Here is a 20,713-nt window from a genome sequence, read left to right as displayed (position 1 = left end):
AGACCTCATCCTGGTGCCCTCCCTTGCACCTGGCATTCTGACATAACCCATTTCTAAAATCAGGAGGTTGCACATACATGTCATGGCTTGTAACCCATAATGGATTTATCCTCCAGAAACTTGTCCAATCTGCTTTTAAAGGCATCCAGGCCAGATGCCATCACCACATCCTGCAGCAAGGAGTTCCACAGACCGACCACACGCTGAGTAACATCGAATACCCAGGCAGACATTTGTAACGGATATCAGTGCCTGGATATCAATGCCTGCCTAGATAACAGTGAGTAAGGAGGTGAAAGGATGAGGAGGATGGTTTGAGGGCAAATTTGGATAATACTAATGGCCTGCTATTCTGGTGGTCCCTTTGCTAGTATAATATAAAAGGCAAACAACAAAATTGTGGAACTCTATTATAAACACGAGAGATGCCAACTGGAAAACATTTCATTTTAATGTATAGCCCATTATAATTCATTTATAATTAAGTAGCTAAAAAGTCAATGTTTCAAAACAAATATAGCACTTGTGAGTCAATCTAATGCAGAGTCTTCAAGGACATCCCAAAATGACTGAAATGATAGCTTTGGCTAGTTTCAAATGGAAAAAAATTCCACAATTGTACAGTGGACACCAACCATATGTCTCGACTAAATGTGTAAACTTGTTTCAGTGACAGGGTTAAGATGTAACAGCAAACCATGATCAAGGGGTGTCATAACAGACGGCCCCATGTTGCTCCACCTAATGTCTACACCAGTGTTTCTCAAACTGTGGGCCGGGACCCACTAGGTGGGTCATGAGCCAATTCCAGGTGGGTCCCCATTCACTTCAATATTTTATTTTTAATATATTAGACTTGATGCTACCATAGTATGTGACTGCATTTGGGGAAATGTTACAGACCTGCACTTTTAACAAGCTACTATGTATATTCTTTTAACAACGATAGTGGGACTTACTCCTGGGTAAGTGTGGGTAGGATTGTTAAAAAATTTTTTCCTGCTTGATGATGTCACTTCCAGTGGGTCCTGACAGATTCTCATTCTAAAAAGTGGGTCCTGGCGCTAAATGAGTGAGAACCACAAGTCTACACCATTCATTTCCATGCTTCAGCTGGATTGCATGGTCGTTTACTTATCAAGGTCATGTACTCATCACATATACCAGTCCTGGTAACAGGTACATGATGTGAAAGAATCCAAGTTCCCAATTCATATTGTTAAGCATACTGGTCTTTTAAAAACTTTAAGCACAAAAATACCCCAGAATCACATATTCTTCCTAGTGTTGCATCCTTTCTCCTGTTAATTTTCCATCCAGAATCCAGCTTCCCTGGAGAGGCAGCAGGCTGAGTCCCAGCTCCCAGACTTCCTGCAACGGCTGTGGTTGCTTGCAGGGGGCAGGCTGCCAAATGGGACCTTGGATGCTACACTACTGGGCTGTCTGGGGTGACACCTAGCTCCTGGGTGGTCCAGTGGCATGATGTGCCGGCCACCCCTGGAGACACCAAGGAAAAGCAGCGGCAAACACTGTCCTGCTAGTTGGCAACCTTCAGTCTCGAAAGACTATGGTATCGCGCTCTGAAAGGTGGTTCTGGCACAGCGTCTAGTGTGGCTGAAAAGGCCGATTCGGGAGTGACAATCCCTTCCACACCGGGAGCAAGTGCAGTCTGTCCCTGGTCTGTCTCCCTGGCTATGGGCCTTCCTTCTTTGCCTCTTAGCCTCAGACTGTTGGCAAAGTGTCTCTTCAAACTGGGAAAGGCCATGCTGCACAGCATGCCTCCAAGCGGGCCGCTCAGAGGCCAGGGTTTCCCACCTGTTGAGGTCCACTCCTAAGGCCTTCAGATCCCTCTTGCAGATGTCCTTGTATCGCAGCTGTGGTCTACCTGTAGGGCGCTTTCCCTGCACGAGTTCTCCATAGAGGAGATCCTTTGGGATCCGGCCATCATCCATTCTCACGACATGACCAAGCCAACGCAGGCGTCTCTGTTTCAGCAGTGCATACATGCTAGGGATTCCAGCTCGTTCCAGGACTGTGTTGTGTCCTGCTAGAAGTGCTACATTCTCCCTTGATACAGGAAGGCATCCCCAACAGAAGGGGAGCTCCAGCGGGTGGGAACGGGAGGAGGGAGAGCAATTGGTAAGGAGGCAAGAGCCCTTTACAAGCTGACAGGGCAGCCAGAAGAGGCCAGCCCAACAGGGAGGTAACTATATAAACAAACCAGCCCAGCTGATGAGGAGATGCACAGTAGCAGGGTAACAGCTGGGTAGAGCAGAGGCCCATGGCCCTATGTGACTCAGCCTGATAAGCGAGGGCATGGGCGAAGGGCTTGGGTGACATAACCCCCTCTCCTGGCCCAGTCTTAGGACAGCCCAGTGACCAGTATCAACCCCCGCGGGATTGATACCCTTGCCTGCTCCTACCAAGAAGATTCTGATAAGGCAACTCCCTTTGCCCAGGACTGAGATGACCTTCTGGGGGGTGTGATGACTCCACCCTAGAAGCATACACTTTGTTCCACAAGTCTATTTGCCATAGTATTCCATATTCATATAGTTCCGTCCATACAATTAAAGAAAAATGGAAGAAAAGAGTAATCAAAGGAAAATAAGAGAAGCTGGAATGCTATGTACCAAATAAGTATTGCAACTGTCAAATAGCTACATACTGAAGTCCTTCTTCACAGTCCCACATAGCAGAGAAGTACATACTGGTGACTGTTTCACATAACAACAGCCCCGCTGGATCAGGTCATAGGCCCATCTAGTCCAGCTTCCTGTATCTCACAGCAGCACACCAAATGCCCCAAGGAGCACGCAAGACAGTAAGAGACCTGTATCCTGGTGCCCTCCCTTGCATCTGGCTTTCTGACATAATAGTTCACATAATAGTTGAACATCTGTTTGCAATGATTTTCAATCAGTGTGCCGTGACACATCGGTGTGCCGCAAATGGCCTGCAGGTGTGCCGCAGGAGTTTGGGAAAAGGTTATTTATTAGGAGAGCCCTTGAGGGATGCAAGCCTCTCGCCCCCTCCCACCAGCAGCATGATGTGCCTTGCCAATGGTCAAAAAACTGATGGTGTGCCTTGAAGATTTCCACGCCTTGTCAGTGCGCTGTGAGATGAAAAAGGCTGAAAAGAACCAATCTATTGTTAACCGTTGCAAGGTGTGAAAGAGTTGCGAGGTAAGTTGCACGCCTAAGTTGCAAGAGTCCGCAATGGATGCGAATCAGGAAGTTTCGTGTCAAATGAATCTGAGGCCTTGTCGATGGATTAGTTGACATTCCTCCTGAGTAAGCAAAGAAACACATTTTTAAAGGGTGAATAAATAAGGGGGACTTTGTAGAGGACCAAAATTGGGAGGTGGAGGGGGGGGTGTTGGGGGTCCTTTAAGCTGAACAGAAACAAACACGGCCCAGGACAAAGAGATGCTTTCATATGCTACGATTCTGCGCCTTTTCAACTTGCATCAATGCAAAGAGCCTTCTCTTTTCACTGGGTAAACAGAGGAACCTTTGCTGAACTGATAGTGAGTCAGAACCAGTCAACAGAAACTGCCTTGGGTCACCTGATCACCGAGAACTGTTGTTGCCATGGCAACTGCACTATGACAAATTAGTCCTGTCTCCGCTAAGCATTCTGTTTGCCTAGATGGCTTAGGAGGTGCTGGGTGCATTTATTTATTTATTTTCCCCAAAGACTTTTTCTTTCTTTCGCCCTTTCCCCCCCTTCCCACCCTCGATTTCCAAGCTTGTAACCCGATTGAACGTATTCAGATGGTCCGCTGACATTTGCCGTCCCGTGGCGTAAGAAGTCCGCGTGCAAACGCGTTAATCCCGATTGGCTGAGACAGGAGATCTGTTACTCCTGCCGCTTAATTAACAATCACCAAAATGTCCGGAGACCTGCTTTATATATATAAAAAGAAGTTTTGTTTTGTTTTCCTGGCCTGGTAGTCAGAAGAGTTGGCCCCGGGTTTTAGAAGCAATTCCAAGTGAGGTTAATATGGATTCATTTCAAATCTATACAGTGGTTAATAATGGGAACGAATAAGGGGAATAAACTTTACTGAACTTGAAGAAGGGAGTTCCAGGCCATAGAAGTAGCAGAGCTTATCACAACCGCTGTTATCAAACAGACCCAAACAGGCAACATTAATACATCTACAATATATTTCTTGGTCTTCTCTTCCTAGCATGCAACCAAAGCAGAACAGAGATTTGGATCCTTCTACAACCACATAATCCTCCCCTCTTTCCAGCATCCCATCTTCCCACTATTCAGGGCAAAGCACCACGCCTCTCCCCCAAAAGGAGTCTCCCCCGCCCAGCAGCTTGATACCCTTTATTTTCAACTCTGTATTTTCAATGATGGTTGAGGCAGTTGCTACACGACCAAGTGGCTTGAGCTGCCACATACTCATTTAAGCAGAATAATCGTTACAAAACTAATAATAGTCACAAAACTAACTAATAATAGTTACAAAACAGACACGTTTTTTATTTTAAACCTGAGTAAGATCAACGAAGATTTTCACGCTGACTCTCAAAGCCATGTAAATTGCAGGCTTTTGAATTTCGGTAGAAAAGGTACAGCTCTCTTTTGATTCAGACCCATTCTCCGGTGATGGAGAGATGAATAGAGTAAGAATGACATCATGATTCTGGTAAAACTCAATGCTAGGGCCACCCTTAATTATTTTTTCAAGTCTCAAAGCCGCAGTTGTACAGAACTCTAGTTCATGCGCCTTTGGAGTACTCTTTCCGAGGAAGCTCATTTACTAAAGAGTAATATTTTTCTATAATTCTTCATAACATTTCAAGATCACAGATCACTTGAGTTTAATCTCTGATAAATGTACCCTATTTTGCTTTCCTATATGGGGATGATAAGTGACATTTCCTGTGTTTTGGGGGAAAAAAAATTCACCAAGCTCCCTTCATCTATTAACAGGTACTCAAGACTCCCAGTGGCATTAATAGCAACCAAGACATACATGTCAAGGGGCAGAGTGGAGCTAAATGTGGAGAGCCTCTCTTAATTAGAATATTTTAATAAAAAAAATTACACTGACATTTGTGCAGCGGAAGCTAAAAACAGTACTTTATTGCTTTAGACATATCTAGGACTTCATCCTAAAATGGAGTCTTACCCAAGCAAACTCTTTTCTTACGCAAATAGTTCCTTTCACACAACCGGGTGACAATTTTCAGGTGAAACTTATCATTGTGCACTGGGTCAAGTTTACATCATTTTCACTTTTTCAGAGGTGTGACATTTTAGGGCCACTTCCAAAGTGCAAAGGTTTTTAAAAAAAACATAATTATATATGTATAAAAATATTGGTTTCTTTTCCCTAAATTTCTTTACTGCTGTCTCACCTGCAGGTGCTCGTGGTAGCGTGCAGCAATAAAAACTAGAGGTCTTAAAGGTAACAATATCCATAAAAACAAAGGGCCCAATCCTATTCAAATTTTCAGCACTGATGCAGCCACGCCAACAGGGTATGTGCTATATTCTGCAGTGATGGGCAAACATGACGGCCTCCTCAAGGTAAGGAAATTTTTTAGCCCTCACCTTGGGGCTGCATTGCAGCTGCATCACCACTGGAAAGTTGGATAGAACCACACAGTCAAACAAATCGAAAGACTAACGATCTATTAATTCAAACTGCAGACCAACAGAAACCAGTAGTGTCTGTTTTGGTTTGCATCACCCGGTACAAGAGACCATCGTGTCATCCCTATGATGGATCTTCTACCATGCAGTGGGTGGGGCAATGTCTGGGTGGTGGGGAAGGTGATTGTCCCCGCTGGCTATAACTTTTGATAGAATAGAGAAAATTCAACATGGTTTGCTTCATGGCACTCTACATGAAATTACACATCAAATGATATATAACATGGTATCATTTGAAAATACCAAGATTTTAAAAATTTTGGCCAGTTGTGGTGTCACCCCCCTGTGGACATCACCTGGTGCAGCCTGCACCCCCCATACCTCCCTAGCAATGCCATTGACAGAAACAACATGCAATAAGAGCAGCATCATAAAATTACCAAGCAAAGAAACGTAACATTTTTTCGAAGTGCCTGACAGATTTGACTAAGCGTTTTTCTAATTCAAAAGCATGGGGCCCGATTGCCCTCCCAGGTGAGGGCATTCCCTAATTGTGCTGCCACAATTCCCTAATTGTGGTGCCACAATTGTGGTGCCACCTTAGAAGAGACTCTGCCCGAACATCACTGACCTAACCTGAAGGATGAGAGCTCAAACCAGACCCTCCTCAGGTAATCTTAACTTCCAGGAATGTTCTCCCTGGTACTAAAAGATAGGTGACATGCATGTCCTTCACTTCACTGGTTGTAGCGTCAAGTGATGCTTGATTAAATCACCATAAATAGAACTTTAATAACATCAGCTGTTAATTTAAACATAGTACTTTTCCATGAAGCTAGTTCACACATTCAGCTGCAACTCATTGGGCACTGAGCAAACAAGTGATGCAGGCCAAGGGATCAACAAGTGTATCTTTCAGATTCAACCATCTCTGAAGGTTGTCAGTTGTGACCTTGCAGTGAAATAGACATGTCCAATCCTTAAGAGACATCCATACATTTTATTTATAGATTCATTACACTTATATTTTCCATGCCAGTACTAAAGGAAGTGTGCATGGGGTTTGAAAGTGGACTCTTATCGAAGGATTAGTGAGACCCACACCCCCTGCTTACTTACTCCAATAGCCCAAAGCTATCACCCACCCCAGCAGGTGAAACACACATTTCTCTGGCAGGAAGATGATGCTGGTGGAATGTCCCTTCTGCCTGCAGCCACAGTAAGGCCCCCAACGCTACTGCTGGTGGCTGGGCACACTGACCAGCAGAGAAGACTGTCTGTTGGCATGAGTTGAGTGGCGGAGGGGGTAGGTGGTGGGAGTAACAAGGTGGGGAGAGGGAGGAACAGGACGGTTTCTGGAAAGGGAGGGGATGGGAAAGGTGTCAGAATGGGGGAAGAACTGATTGTATTCCTGTGCAGCTGGATACTATCCTTCTCTGCCACTATTATACTCCTTGGTTCTGCACCAACAAAATAGCTGGTGCAGGACCAAGGAGACCCACAGGGAAAGTGGAGGGTTTGCAGGTAAGGTTCCCTTACTCTGAGTAGACCCATTGCAACTGCCACCCCCACCCCAACAATGCAGTGCTCCATTGGAGTGCCTACATCAGCAAAGTGGAGTTAGGTAGGATTGGGCTGCAAGGCTGCTATATACTTTCAGATTAGACCTGGGATTTTATTTATGCACAGCCACTAAGAGGCGCATGTTAAAAGGTAACTTTGAAAGCCCCTTTAAGAAGGATTTAAACAGAGAACAGAGATACAAATGTAACACACAGAAAAGCACAGTTGAGCCTCTTGTGCGTGCTCTTCACGAAGGTTGTTTTTGTGGGATAAAATGTGGAAAAGAAATTGAAGGACATTGGCAATGGAGACCAATTTAATTAAGCACAAACTGCCTGAAGCTACATGTATAAAAATGATCTAAGCTTTTGCAAAGGAACATAAGCTTACAGCCTGAAATCTCAATCCTGAAATCCTCAAAAAGCTCAGATGTGGGTGGTTGTGGACTCCCTGATCATCAGTGAAGTTACTGGGACACTGACAAAAATGTGATGCTCTTAGTCCCAGGAAGGAGTGAGTTGGTTTGGGCATCACTTACATGGGAGCTTAATGTTCAGTAGGAAAGCAAGGAGTTCCTGAGCTTGTGTTTGCCCTCGACATACAAAGTGGGGCTTTGCACCTGTTGTACTTGTCCTCCACATCCTCTCCCTGTCACTTTTTCCTCTCTTGATTGAGAAACCAGGTGTCAGAGCCAGCCTGAGAGAAACATAGCTGGGAAGGGAATGGAGAGGACAACTGAGGAGGGAAGTATAGAGCTTTGTGATGAGAATTCAGTTGAATACCTCGAACTGTCCTCAGACTGGCAGACAGAGCTCATCAGATACAAACTCATTCAGCCTCAGGGATAAATTCAGTATATATAAATTCAGTATATGTTGTCTTTTTCAGACTGCAAACATTTAAACATGTTGCCTAGAAAACGGAGTGCGGATTTGCTTGCCTACAAAGTGTTTGCTTTCTTCAGCCCACACAGTCATTAAAACCGGACAATCACGAAAGCATCATTCAGTCTGACAGATTGTACCTCTGTAGCCACCTCACGGGATCGTGATTTGAGACAAATGACACCATTTGTGTTGGAAGCCATTGAGCAGATGCGCTTTGAACAAATCCACACGGGGGCCTGTGAAGGACAGCATAGGAGCTCCTTGGGCTTTAAAAGTAATTGAGTGAAACTCTGTAAGAGTCGGGGACTGTGCATGCGATCTTTAAAATCATTAGTTTGCTTTATCAGAGTTGACGTCACCGTCAAATCTGATTCCCTGACTCAATTAATCAAACTAACTCAGTTTCAAAAAATTTGTGAAATCTTCCTGTTTGCTTCTGAAGATTGCTTGTCAATACACCCTACTGCAGAAAACCTTGAGCAAGAAAATAGCCTGGCATTCATCTTATATACTGAGCATGCTTTCAATATGGTTGTTTCATGAAGGAGCTACAAAAACATAGGGGGTCAAAGTTTCAAGCAATTACCTTAAAAAAAAATAATTCTTCATTTACTGTGCAGCCTGATCCCATGCATGCTTACTCTGAAGTAAGCCCAACTGAACTCAGTGGGACTATTTCCTAAGTATATGTGCCTAGAACTGAAGTCTTACATTGAACATGAACTCCTGTGTGATTGGAAAGGTGGAATATAACCAGTGGTAACACTAGGGTTCGTGTCATCCCTAGTGCAGGAGACCAGCACGTCACCCCCATGATGGACCTTGTCCCACGCAATGGGTGGGGCAATGCCCAGGCGGTGGACATTGTGATACATCATCACCCTAGCCCAATATTTTGGGTTTTTTTTTGCTATAACTTTTGATAGAATAGAGATATTTCAAAATGGTTTATTTCACTGCATTCTGCATTAAATTACATATCAACTGATATATAACACGATCGCATTTGAAAATACCAATATTTTAACAATTTGGTTACTACTGGTATCACCCCCCCCCCATGTGCACGTCACCCAGTGTGGCCCACACCCCGAAAACCCTTCTAGTGATGTCACTGAATATAACTTTTCTTCCATAAGATATAATGAACAAAGAATGTGCTAGGGCACCCCCTCCTCCACCAGAGGTACCCCCCCAGACCTGTCATTCCTCTCAACATAACATTCCTTACAGCAGGCTTGAGTAAAGCAATAGTCAAACTTACACAGAGGAAAACCTAATCGCCCAAAACACTGCGATGCACTTTAATGCTCTTGTATTAGCTTTAATGCACTCTGAATGAAGCCAAGGAGATTGCTCTGGAATTATAGCGCAGAATGGAAACAATAAGGATCCATTTGCTTCCAGGCACTTCCCAGGCTGCAGTTTTAACTCATGGCCTTGTTCCTGTTAGTAACTTTCACAGCTAAAATCATAGGTGGGTTTGTTCTAGGGGTGACACTGACATTCTGAAAAAAGTCAGATTTGAAGTGAGTTTTCTCTGTGATTTTAATTTATACTAGTTTATACGCATGTATCAGGAAGGCTCAAGTCTGCTGGGGTGTTCCCATATTTCTGGTATAGCCACATTTTTCCCCAGTGCGGTAACCATTGCAGAAAACAAAATTTGAGCACAATAGGTTACAAAACACGTGTTTTTATCTGTTGGGGGGAAAGGAAAAATAAAAGGAAGCAAGCTCTGTACAGAGTTCAAACATTTTGTTCAGAGTCAAGAAACACACATTTTGAGATGGGTCATATATACTGTAAACAGGTCAGCCTCTATGAAAAAAAAAATGTTGCTTGCTGCAAGCCATGAAATTTACTTTGCAAAAACAGCTCTCCTCAAGCCAAAAACAAATCTGGTTTTTTCCCCCTGCTTTGTAGAAGCACTTCATTAATGCCCATCCCTGCTATAAATAAGACACTCTTGTTTTTCATAATACAAGAATATTTTCTGTTTTCTGGTGCAGAGAGCTCATTCCAATTTACTACCTGCTATCACTTATGTACTGCGTTTAACCCTTGCTCTCTAAACTTTGAAAGCATCTGTTTGGCACTACTGAACTGAATGAAAAGCGTTTACAGCAGTGCTGCTTAGAAATGGCAGAATCCCTGCTCTGAAAGATTAAAATGTAGGATAGACATGTCAGGAGCAGGCAAAGAAGTCAAGCAACAGTAGAGGCTAATGGAGAAGTTAAGTTGGGGCAATCAAACAGCAGGTAAACTGAAGCTAGAGTAATTCAGGAATTGCTCTGTTAAATCAATGGGTTTTGAGGAGGCACCGAAAAGAGGTGAGGGAGGCAAGGCAATGAACAGAGCGAGAATTGGGAGCAGCATAAAAGAAGGTGCTGGTGGTAGTAGTAATAGTAGTAGTAGTACTGTTTAATCTTCACTACATTCTCCCCCCCTTTCTTTCATGTCAGTGTTCTCTTTAAATTTAGATTTAAGGTTGTAATCCTTTCTTTTCACATTCTGAAAAATACTACTACTAATACTAGTAGTAGTAGTAGTAGTAGTGTTGGTGATGATGGTGGTGGTGGTGGTGGTGGTGGTGATGATGATGATGATGATGTGTTAGTACAACCATCCCTATTGTCAGTGGTCCACTAGGTGCAATCCCCAAGACCCTTAAGAAACATCTGGCCAGTATAGCTATAGATAAGATAAACAGCTGCAATAAGCCACAATATTAAGAACAGAAAGCGTTAAAGGGAGATGTCTCACCAGTTCTTAAACTCTTGGGAAGAATTCAAACTAGTGAGAATCCACAAACCTCAGTTCAAACATCTGGTGGGCTGCAACACCACTGATAATGTTAGATAACAAATGAAGGAGTCTGACAAAGAGATGATGATGATGATGATGATGATGATGATGATGATTTAGATATACACCTGCCTTCCCAGAGCTTAAGATGGCTTACAGTCAATATTAAAAGATAAATGACTGTTCTAATGGCTGCTAACCCTGCAGACAGGCTGGGGCTTGTTTCCACATTGGCCCTCCTGCAGCTGGAGACGGGACAATCAGGCTGGAGTTGGGCGGCTGCCCGACCCAGCCTCAGTCCGGGAGCGAGCGGTGACCCCGCCCTCCTGCCCCTTTACGTCAGTCTGAGATTAGCTGGCCGCCGTTGGGGCTGGGTAGGAATTTTTTGCTGACGTCCTGATTGGCCTTGGCCAGTAGAACTCAAACTTTTCCGGCCAGTGGCTCCCTTGACCCCCGTGGCTGTTGGCCATGACTCCCCATCATGTTCCTGAGGGCTGGAAGTGACATCATTAAACAGGAAGTGGCCAGAAATATTAACTCTATTAAATATATTAAATACAATATTATAACATTATATTTATTATAATGTAATATTAAATATATATTAACTATATTAATATTAATTATATTAATCATATCATTAATTAAATGCAGATCTTAAAAATATATTATTAATACACAGCAATATACATGCTTTATAAATGATCAGCTGCTGATCACTGTTGGAGTCAGGATGCTGGAGTAGGTAGATTTTGTCTGGTCCAGGAGGACTCATTTTTGTTAAACTTTGTAAGCATACCAATAGAATTGTTTTATCAAATGAACTTTGTGAACAACCAGTCTGACCAACATTACACACACACACACACCCCTGTGGATCCCAATCCAACTAGTCATTTTTCCCATTCTCCTTGGGTAGGACTGAACCCTTTATTAATTTAATGAAATTAAATTTTTCCAGCAGCTAGTGGGGAAAACAAAAATAGACCATGAAAATATATCAGAGCTGATAAGGGTTTGGTTAGGAAGCTAATTTGTCTCCTATACTAGGAGAGGCACAGCTCAAGCCTATGCATGTCTACTCAGAAGTAAGTCCCATTAGAGTCAATGGGGCTTACTCCCAGGAAAGTGTGGATAGGATTGAGCTGGCAATCACTTCATCAATGGCTGATAAGTATTCCCTTCAAATAGCAAGATTCATCACTTAAAAAATACAGCCTCTCCTCTTCAGTCAAACAAGATTAATAAAACACTTTAAAAACAGTACCCTTTTTCAGCTCCTGGCCAATTAAAGTGTGTGCTTGTCTCTCCCCCCCCCCCCCCGCTAACTGCATGGAAACAACTTTAAGGGGAGGGGGAGGAAAGCGGGAAGGTTTGGAGATCGAAAGCGGGGAGGTTGGAAAGAGAGATTTCACTTTGATGAGAAGCGATCCCAGGTTGGGAACTAGGAACCAACCAGACAAGGATCAGCGAGGGTTAAGGACTGCAAGCCGAGCATGCTCGGAAGAGGGCAGGGCAGCAGCAGCTACTCTTGTAGCTGAGCAACTCCCGTTTCTTCTGCTTTAAAAAAAAGCGCAGATGACGGGCAGAAGACGGGGCTCGTATTCTGCCCAGGGGTGTGACTGTATTGCTGTGAGAGGACAACCCGCGCCTCCCCTTTGAGTTCCTGGTGCCGCCCTAAAGGGCGACGCCTCACAGTTTGAACAACACTGGCCTTGGCTGTCGGTTTTTTCACCTACCCCGGTCTGTCATGGCTAGGTTGTCACTGGTTATGGAAAATTGGTCGCTTTAGTGTGAAGCACGCGGGATCAGGGTAGGCAGACACACCCTGGTGCCCGTCTAAGACAGCAAGGACAAGGGGTGAGCCAGTACCGCTCACATGATGCTTTCCCGGCTCGAAGAGGCTGGCTGGCAAGCCCTTTTGACTGGACTGGCACGCTTGGCAAGGCTTGACCTGCGGGCCACCAGTCCTACTGTTTTAACCATTTGGGCGACACTGACAGGTTGTCCTAGGCCATGGTTTGGTGATAGCCTTGAGTTGGGTTTCGCCCTTTGACCTAGGGGGAGGTGACAGCTAGGCTCGTTTCCCCCTATTAATGACCCCACAGAACATAGGACTGGGAGTTTAGCCAACTACCCCAGTCACCCTGCTGTAACTTAACAATCAATAAAGTGGCCCAGTTTTAAATCCAAGCCGCAGTCTGGTGCATTTATTGGGGGGGGGGGGGGTGCGCCGGTAACATATACAGTGGTGCCTCGCATAACGAATGCCCCGTGCAGCGAAAAACTCGCATAACGAAAATTTCTGGCCTTGCTTCGCATAACGAAAAATTTTTTAGGTCCGTGCTTCGCATAACGAATTTTTTAAAAATTAAAAATTTCGTGTATGCTTCAAATTTTAGAAATTCTCTGTACAGTATGTATGCCTTTAAAGAGCACGTAATAAACACTTTGTAAACCATATTTGACTTTGTTTTGACCTTTTTTGCCAATAGGAACGCATTAATTAGATTTCAATGCATTCGTGATTCGCGCAACGTGATTCGCGCAACGAAAATTTCGCATAACAAAAGGATTCGCGGAACGGATTAATTTCGTTATGCGAGGCACCACTGTAATTTAAAAAAATCACAAAGGCAAGCAAAATAAAAATAGATGAGAAAGAAAGAGAGACCTAGTTGGGAACAGAATGTAAAAAACAAGGACTACCACCTTGAATCTAAATTTAAAGAGAACAGTGACATGAAAGAAAGGGAGGGGAGACTGTAGTGAAGGTTAAACGGATGAAACATTCGTATCCAACCCTTCGTTGAAAATTCAGGACAACTAATATGTTTCAATTATATGCTGACTCAAACTGGGTTACCCGACTGCCAGGAGCATGATTAAAGTGTCAAAATTCAGGGTCACTCTGGCACCCGTTAGGTTATTTCAGCGGAAAAGCTGAAATTCTGGCAGTGGCCTGGTTGACAAGGGATGGCTGAGGTTGATCATTTCCAAAGGGAACAGATCACGTACTGGCCTCTCTGACCACAAAGGCCAGCATAGCAGGTGGCATCTCTGCACGCCGGCAGCTGTGAATGGCGCATTGGCTGGACAGGCTGTCTCTCTCGAGGAGAATGCAAGGAAGAATATTTCACATTTTTTGGTCCTCTGCCCCTGCTGTAAAGACGTTGCTTGAATAAAAATATCCACCAGTATTCCAGACCCATCTCATCCAGCTTGGCAGGTTGCACATGGATTTGATGTGAAAGCATTTACCAAGGTCATAGCTTCATGCGGCAGAGTTTAAACAGAAGTTCACATTCAAAATCAACATGTCAAATTTTTACCACCACAAGCTCCTCCCTCCCCCCCAAGACTCCAAATCAGGGCAAATCATTTTCTAAACAACTATGGCTTAGCTTGTTGAAATGTGCATATGCACAGCTGATGTTCTTAATGTATCTTCTTAGAGTGTGCTTTAAGGCATTTCACAGGAAGCAGGAGACTACATGGACTGGGAATATCTTTCCATGGTACTGTTTTTGTTTTGGGTATCTTGCTCACCTGTGTCACAAACTGGGGTTAGAGGTAATGGGGCTTTAAGCAGGGGCAATAGACAGAGACAAAGTTGGAACAGACTCCACAAAAGGGCCACGGTTTAGGGGAGCCCAGCCCCCCCTTAGCCGGCAATTAGATCCTACCTGTTGGTGATGGTAGGCAAAAGGAGGGGCATCTGCTATTGACAACACTACATTAGTCTCTCCTCCAGATTCCTTCTCAGGAGTTGAGCTGGGATTACTGCTGTCAGGATTCAGGGTTACTACCTTTGTCATGCCAATAATGTTGTAACATTCTACATTTGTGGCCTGTTTACCTGTTTGTTCTCATCCTCCTCTTTGAACTTTGCACCAACATGCCACCAAACAGACATGAGGCAGGGACAGGATGATTGAACATGCAAAAATGGTGCAAGGGGGAAACCGTCACACCTTCACATTGCACACCAGAGTCTCAAAGCAGATCAAGGCCCTCTGCTGTTTTACTTGGGCATAGAAAGGCCACCCCGGTCCATTTCGTTTTTTATGCCCATCTGTTCATGGCGGCCTTAACATCTTATGTATTCTAAGATTGAACATGCTCAAGAGGTTGGATTGGGCTTCCAGGGTGGCTGCCAGACTGAAGCCTGTGTGAGCAGAGAGCAAAATGCAACTCAGTTATTGCTCTAGCAGCTTCTGAGGGTTATAAAATTTCCCAGCAGGATGTTCTGCCCATTTTTGGCATTTTGAGGAAGCAAATAGTGGTTTCATCAGATAATTTCTCAGGGAAGCTCTCCCCTCATCTTGTGCTTCCCTGCCCTGTTGTCTCCCTACACCGAATTTCTCCCTGTTAATTTTGACTTTCATGATTATTTCTTGGTGATTGTCAGCCAGTGGCATAGCTAATGATCATGTAACCTGATGCTCAGCTCAAAATGCCCTGGAAGTGATGTCACAACCAGAAGTGACGTCATGCCTGCACTTTTAAAAAAGGGAAAATCGAGGAAAAACCTGCCTCTTCCCCCCCAGATTGCCACCCACTTTATCACCTCTCTCCAGCCAGCGGCATAGCTAAGGCATCTCCTGCTACCTGGGGTCAGAGAAGATTTTGTAGTCCTCCACGACAAAATCAAATTTAATTAAGTAAATAAATTAAAAGTGTGCCCCTTATTGGTCAGAGACACTGTGCTGGGGTGAAGAGGGATGGTTATTCTCCCCCTGATAAATATAAGAGCAGCACCACTTGAAAAAATGCCTCTTTATCCAGTTAGTAAGGTTAACCGTATTCATAATACATGAAAATAAGGGTTGACTCATACTAACACCTTATAGGTTCCATACTGTATCATAACAACATCTCACTGGCTCTCAGAACAATCAGTCTCAGGTTAGTTTTGAGTGAAGAAAATCCACCTTTTGTTCCATAAGGTGGTTGTGTTTTCCTTTTCTGGTTAATTGGCCATAACTTTTGATAGAATAAAGATATTCCAATGTGGTTTGTTTCATTGCATTCTGAATTAAATTTCCTTTCCAATGATATATAAAATGATGGTATTATTCGTATATACCAATTTTTTCACAATTTTGGCCACTAGTATCAAGCTCAGTTTTTTGTTCCCCTAAAGCTTGTTACCTGGTGCAATTGCTTCCCCCTGTATGCCCTTGGCTATTGGGGGGGTGATAAGTGATATACCATTTGCTCATATGAGAAGTGATATAGGGTGAAATCCTAACCAACTTTCCAGCACTGGCATAGCTGTGCCAGTGGGGCATGTGCTGCATCCTGCAGTTGGGGGGCAGTAATGGAAGCCTCCTCAAGGTAAGGCAAGGTTTGTTCCCTTACCTTGGAGTTGCATTGCACTTACCTCAGTGCTGGAAAGTTTGGTTAGGATTGTGCCCATGGTGTTTGACCATGTTATTCTGCCCTCTAATGCTTGTGCCTTCGGGACCTTTTCCGTGTGGCCCTTTTATTTATTTCCTATTATGATCCATGGCTCTGGTTACTACCCCTGGTTTTTTTATACTGCTGCATTACAACTTTCTCCATCTCCATTCTACTGCAATGTCTGTTGCTGGGGGAATAGGGAAACTCATGAAGCAATTTGTCACCCACCTTTCAGGCCAAAATGGCTTCTTTTTTTTTTGAAAGAGTACAAACCACATGACCAATGGCTAGAGTTTACACTCAAGCCTCAAGAGAGCAGGAAGCTCAGCCACACAGGAACCAGCCTCTGTGACCCTGATGTTAATGCCTTGCCTCACCCCAGATGAATAGGAGAGCTCAGCAAACAGAAGAGCCTTCCTGGCCAGATGCAATCAGACAGATTGCTCTCTCAGCTAATTTAATCAAGAGAGTCTGGAGGTCTTGTGAGCCTCCTTACAATTCCTTCCACACCCAGTGCCCTATGTTAATGGGCTAACATCCTCAGCTATCCACTCCTGATTGTCTTGTTCAGTGTCTTGATTGACCTTTGTGTGAACAGGTAAAAACAAAATTCAAGGTTATCCACTGTTGGTGCCAGAGTGTCAGTGCCTGGCTACACTTGGCAATGTCCAAGAATGTCCCCTTTCTCTCTCTCTCTCTCTTTCCCCCCCCCCCATCTTTTACTTTCCAAGCTTCAGGAGCCCTGTAATTCCCAGCCAAAGTGGCTACTCAGAAACTGTTTCAGAGCTGAACTAACTAAAAGCTGCCCACAGTCAGACAGTGACTTTTGCCCCCAGACCTGGCACTCGGACTCCACAGTTACATTCTTTTGCATCTTGTGAGCCTCCATTTCTCCTGGTCCTGGAACTAACCCTCATCTCTTGGCTTGGTAATCACAACCTTACAGGAGCTTGGTTTGCTTGCTGTTGGATCTCCCATGTTCTCATAGAAGTCAAACACCCTTGGGCATCTATTTGGCAGTCTAAGGACAGAACTTGTTGGCATCCTTCAGTCTTGGAAGACTATGGTATCGCGCTGTGAATGGTGGTTCTGGAACAGTGTCCTCTCCAGTGCGCAAAGCCCGCGTAAAGTAGATATGGAGGACAGACTGTTTCCCATGCAGCAAATCCCTCCTCTCCACGTTGCTGAAATGCTCCAATGGAAAGGCAGAGGCTTTCGGTTGGTTCCAGTGGCGTCGCAGGAGTTGCCAGAACATGACTGTGTTCAGCCATGAACTGCCTCAGGGACTCCAGCTCCGGATTTTGCCTCCAGGTTGACTCCTGAAGCCTTTTCCATAACTAGATGTAGCCACAAGGCAGTGGAGGTTTGGGATCAGAGTTTTCCTTCTCTCAGATGAGCTGCCTTCCCAGGCTAATGAGTCCCATCTCCCCGGTGGCTGGAAGAGGCATGCATGGAGTTGGTAATGTCAGGAAGTTCTTCCTAATGTTTAATTAAAATCTCCCTTACAATTTAAACCCATTTGTCCTGGTCCTTTCATCCAGAGCAACTGAGAACAAACCCTCTATCCTCCACATGACAGCCCCTCAGATCTTTGCAGATAATGATGTCACCTCATAACTGTTTCTTTCCCAAACTAAACGTCCCCCAAACCTTCAAGCTTTACATGGTCTCCAACACCCTCACCATACAAACTCTAATTTGTCAATACCCCTCTCAAACTGCATTGCCCAGAAATGGACTTAAAATTCCAGGGAGGCTCTGACTAAAGAAGAATACATCCGTACCATTATTTCTTGGGATCTGGATATTGTACTTCTGTTGATGCAGCCTAGAATTGCATTTGCCTTCTTTGCTGTAGCACTGCAGTACTGACTCATGTTTGGCTTGTCACCAGTGGCATAGCTAGAGGGGGTGCAAAGCACTAAGCTTTGCAGGGAGCCTCACTGCAGTGCGCAAGCAACCCCTCCTCTTGGAGCCATTCCAGATGGGGGGAGCAAAACAGAGATGTTAAAGTTGTTGGCATTTTCTCATTTCTTGTTTGCATTTCTCCATCATGTGCTGTGCGTCCTATATTCGCTCTGCAAGACTTTGTATGTACATTTATGTCCAGAATGAGAAACAGAAGTTGGAACAGGTACACACAGGTACACCTGCAACAGCCATTTCGACAGTCGCGATTATACTTTCTTTGTTGAAATCAAGAGGAGCGCACCAGTGGTCTGTGTGACACCTGCTTCATAGAATCATGTTCTCCACATGCTAATGTACCCAGTTGCATGTAGATAGTGAATCTAGACCTTGGGTGCCTAAAGCTGTCCAGTGACATGACCCTGTCATTCAATCCACATGGAACAGAGGCTCATGAATTGCGATAGTTCCTGCCCTTCTTGACATTCTTCAGAGGAAGAAAAAAATAATACACCTGTCGAACTGAGACTGCAATCTTATACGCACTTTCCTAGGAGTGAGTTGTATTTAATACAATGCAGCTTACTTCTGCATAGACAGGCATAGGATTGCACTGTTAGAGTCTTTCCTATTTACCACACAGTACATACATGGTTATTGCACAACTTTTCAAAAAATAATCATCCCATGTGACAGTGTGCCCGGTTCTGCAAGAGAGCCTTCTGCATTCTGCCCACAGATGCAATACATAATGCCAACATATGCTAAAGCTAGAGGAAAAAAGAAAAGAAAAGTAGGGCAGTACATTTTATTTCATCACAGGCAGCAGAGAAGAAAGTGCAGCTGCTTGAAAATAACATGTTTCAGCTTCATGCGCACGCTGCTGGGGTTTACACAGTACAAAGCGAGACTCTCCCGGGACATGCAAACTGACCTCTAGCATATACCTTCCTGCTGATTTTGTCAAGATCTCCTCAAAGAGGATGGATGCATCTGGGTAAAAATGGCAGCTATGCAGCAGGCAGGGTCAAAGTGGCGAGATAGCTGCCGAGATAGGCTGACACACCTGCCAGAGGCTGGCCATTTGTCTCCCCGGCTAAGCACCCTGTCACGGGGCACCGAATGCAAAGCATCACTTTGCTGGCATGCTCTGCTGCAAATGATAGATTCTCTAATAATATCACATTCTCCTAATAGGTTTCTTTAAAAAAAAAAAATTCTTTATTCTATCTGTCTGAACAGCCAGGGCATCAGGGGACCGAGACTGCATTCTAAGTCGCGGAGAAAGAATTTTTTAAGCAGTAATAAGACAGAACCTGAGCTTGGACACACTCTTAGGCATGGCTGTTGGTCACCCGAGTACTCGGAGAACAGAGGTGACAATGTGAGAGTGGGTTGCGATGCTGGATTCAATTTGAAAATCCAAGCCTGGACGTGCCTGGATCCTCCAGCAGGTATTTTTGTTCTAACTTTAAAACCTTTGCAGAAGAACTTTAAAACCTTTGCAGAACCTGTTGACTGATTCAGTAAAAGACACAATTTTCTGTGCTCTTTAAATCAAATGAGGCATGTCTATAGAGTTACCTGAGTTCTGTAAATCGACAGAGAGGGGTGATAGTTGTTAAGGAAGGTGCAAGCTCCACTTTCCCTCCCGAATACCCGGTAAAACAATTCTACCTAGAAACACTGAATGTTCTCAGTAGGATGATATATGGATAAACAAATCAGATTGAACTGCTTCCTAGCTAGGATTGATAGTTCTTTTTTTTTTTTAGCACCCAATCTGAACTAAGGGGTGCCTGCAGGGTGCAACAGCACAGAGTCTGCTGAATCCTGCAGGTGGCCAGAGACCATGCAGGGGAGGAGACGTAAGTGCAGTGGTGTTGATAGGGGTGTGTGGAATGCACCGGGTGACATGCACAAGGGGTGGGGGATGACACCACTACTGGCCAAAATTTTTAAAATCTTGGTGTTTTAGAATAATATCAACTGTTACCCTGCATGTGCTCAATCTTGTCTGATCTTGGAAGCTAAGCAGGGTCAGGCCTGGTTAGTACTTGGATGGGAGACCGCCTGGGAATACTGGGTGCTGTAGGCTTATACCATAGTCTTTCGAGACTGAAGGTTGCCAACCAGAATAATATCACCATGTTATATATCATTCAGTGCATAATTTCATGCAGAATGCAGTGAAACAAACCACACTGAATTACCTCTATTCTATCAGAAGTTATAGCCAAAAAAAACCCAGCAGGGACGGGGCAATGGTGCATCACCATGCCCACTGCTTGGGGCATTGCCCTGCCCACTGCATGGGAGGAGGTCCATCATGGGGGTTGACTTGCTGGCTCTGAGGCCCTGATCCCCAGTCATATCAGCCCACCCCTTTCCAAATATCCCCACTCCCGCCACTGCCTTACAGGCTTCAGTGAACAGTGTCCTCACTGCTGGCAAGCATGCATGATTGTGTTGGTGGCCTCTTGCCAGCAAAGATGCTGGTCCATTGGCAGAATGTCACTTCT

General features: G+C 44.5%; 1 protein-coding gene across 7 annotated transcripts in view; it reads right to left on the bottom strand.

Moving 5' to 3' along the window:
* The window catches only part of NLGN1 (neuroligin 1), a 569,544-nt gene that overhangs the window by 245,510 nt on the left and 303,321 nt on the right, over nt 1-20,713 (bottom strand). The window lies entirely within an intron of this gene.

Source organism: Tiliqua scincoides, chromosome 3 (assembly GCF_035046505.1).
Source record: "Tiliqua scincoides isolate rTilSci1 chromosome 3, rTilSci1.hap2, whole genome shotgun sequence".
Taxonomy (NCBI): domain Eukaryota; kingdom Metazoa; phylum Chordata; class Lepidosauria; order Squamata; family Scincidae; genus Tiliqua; species Tiliqua scincoides.
Note: the sequence above shows the minus strand (reverse complement) of the source record. Positions and strands in the feature narration are given on the sequence as shown.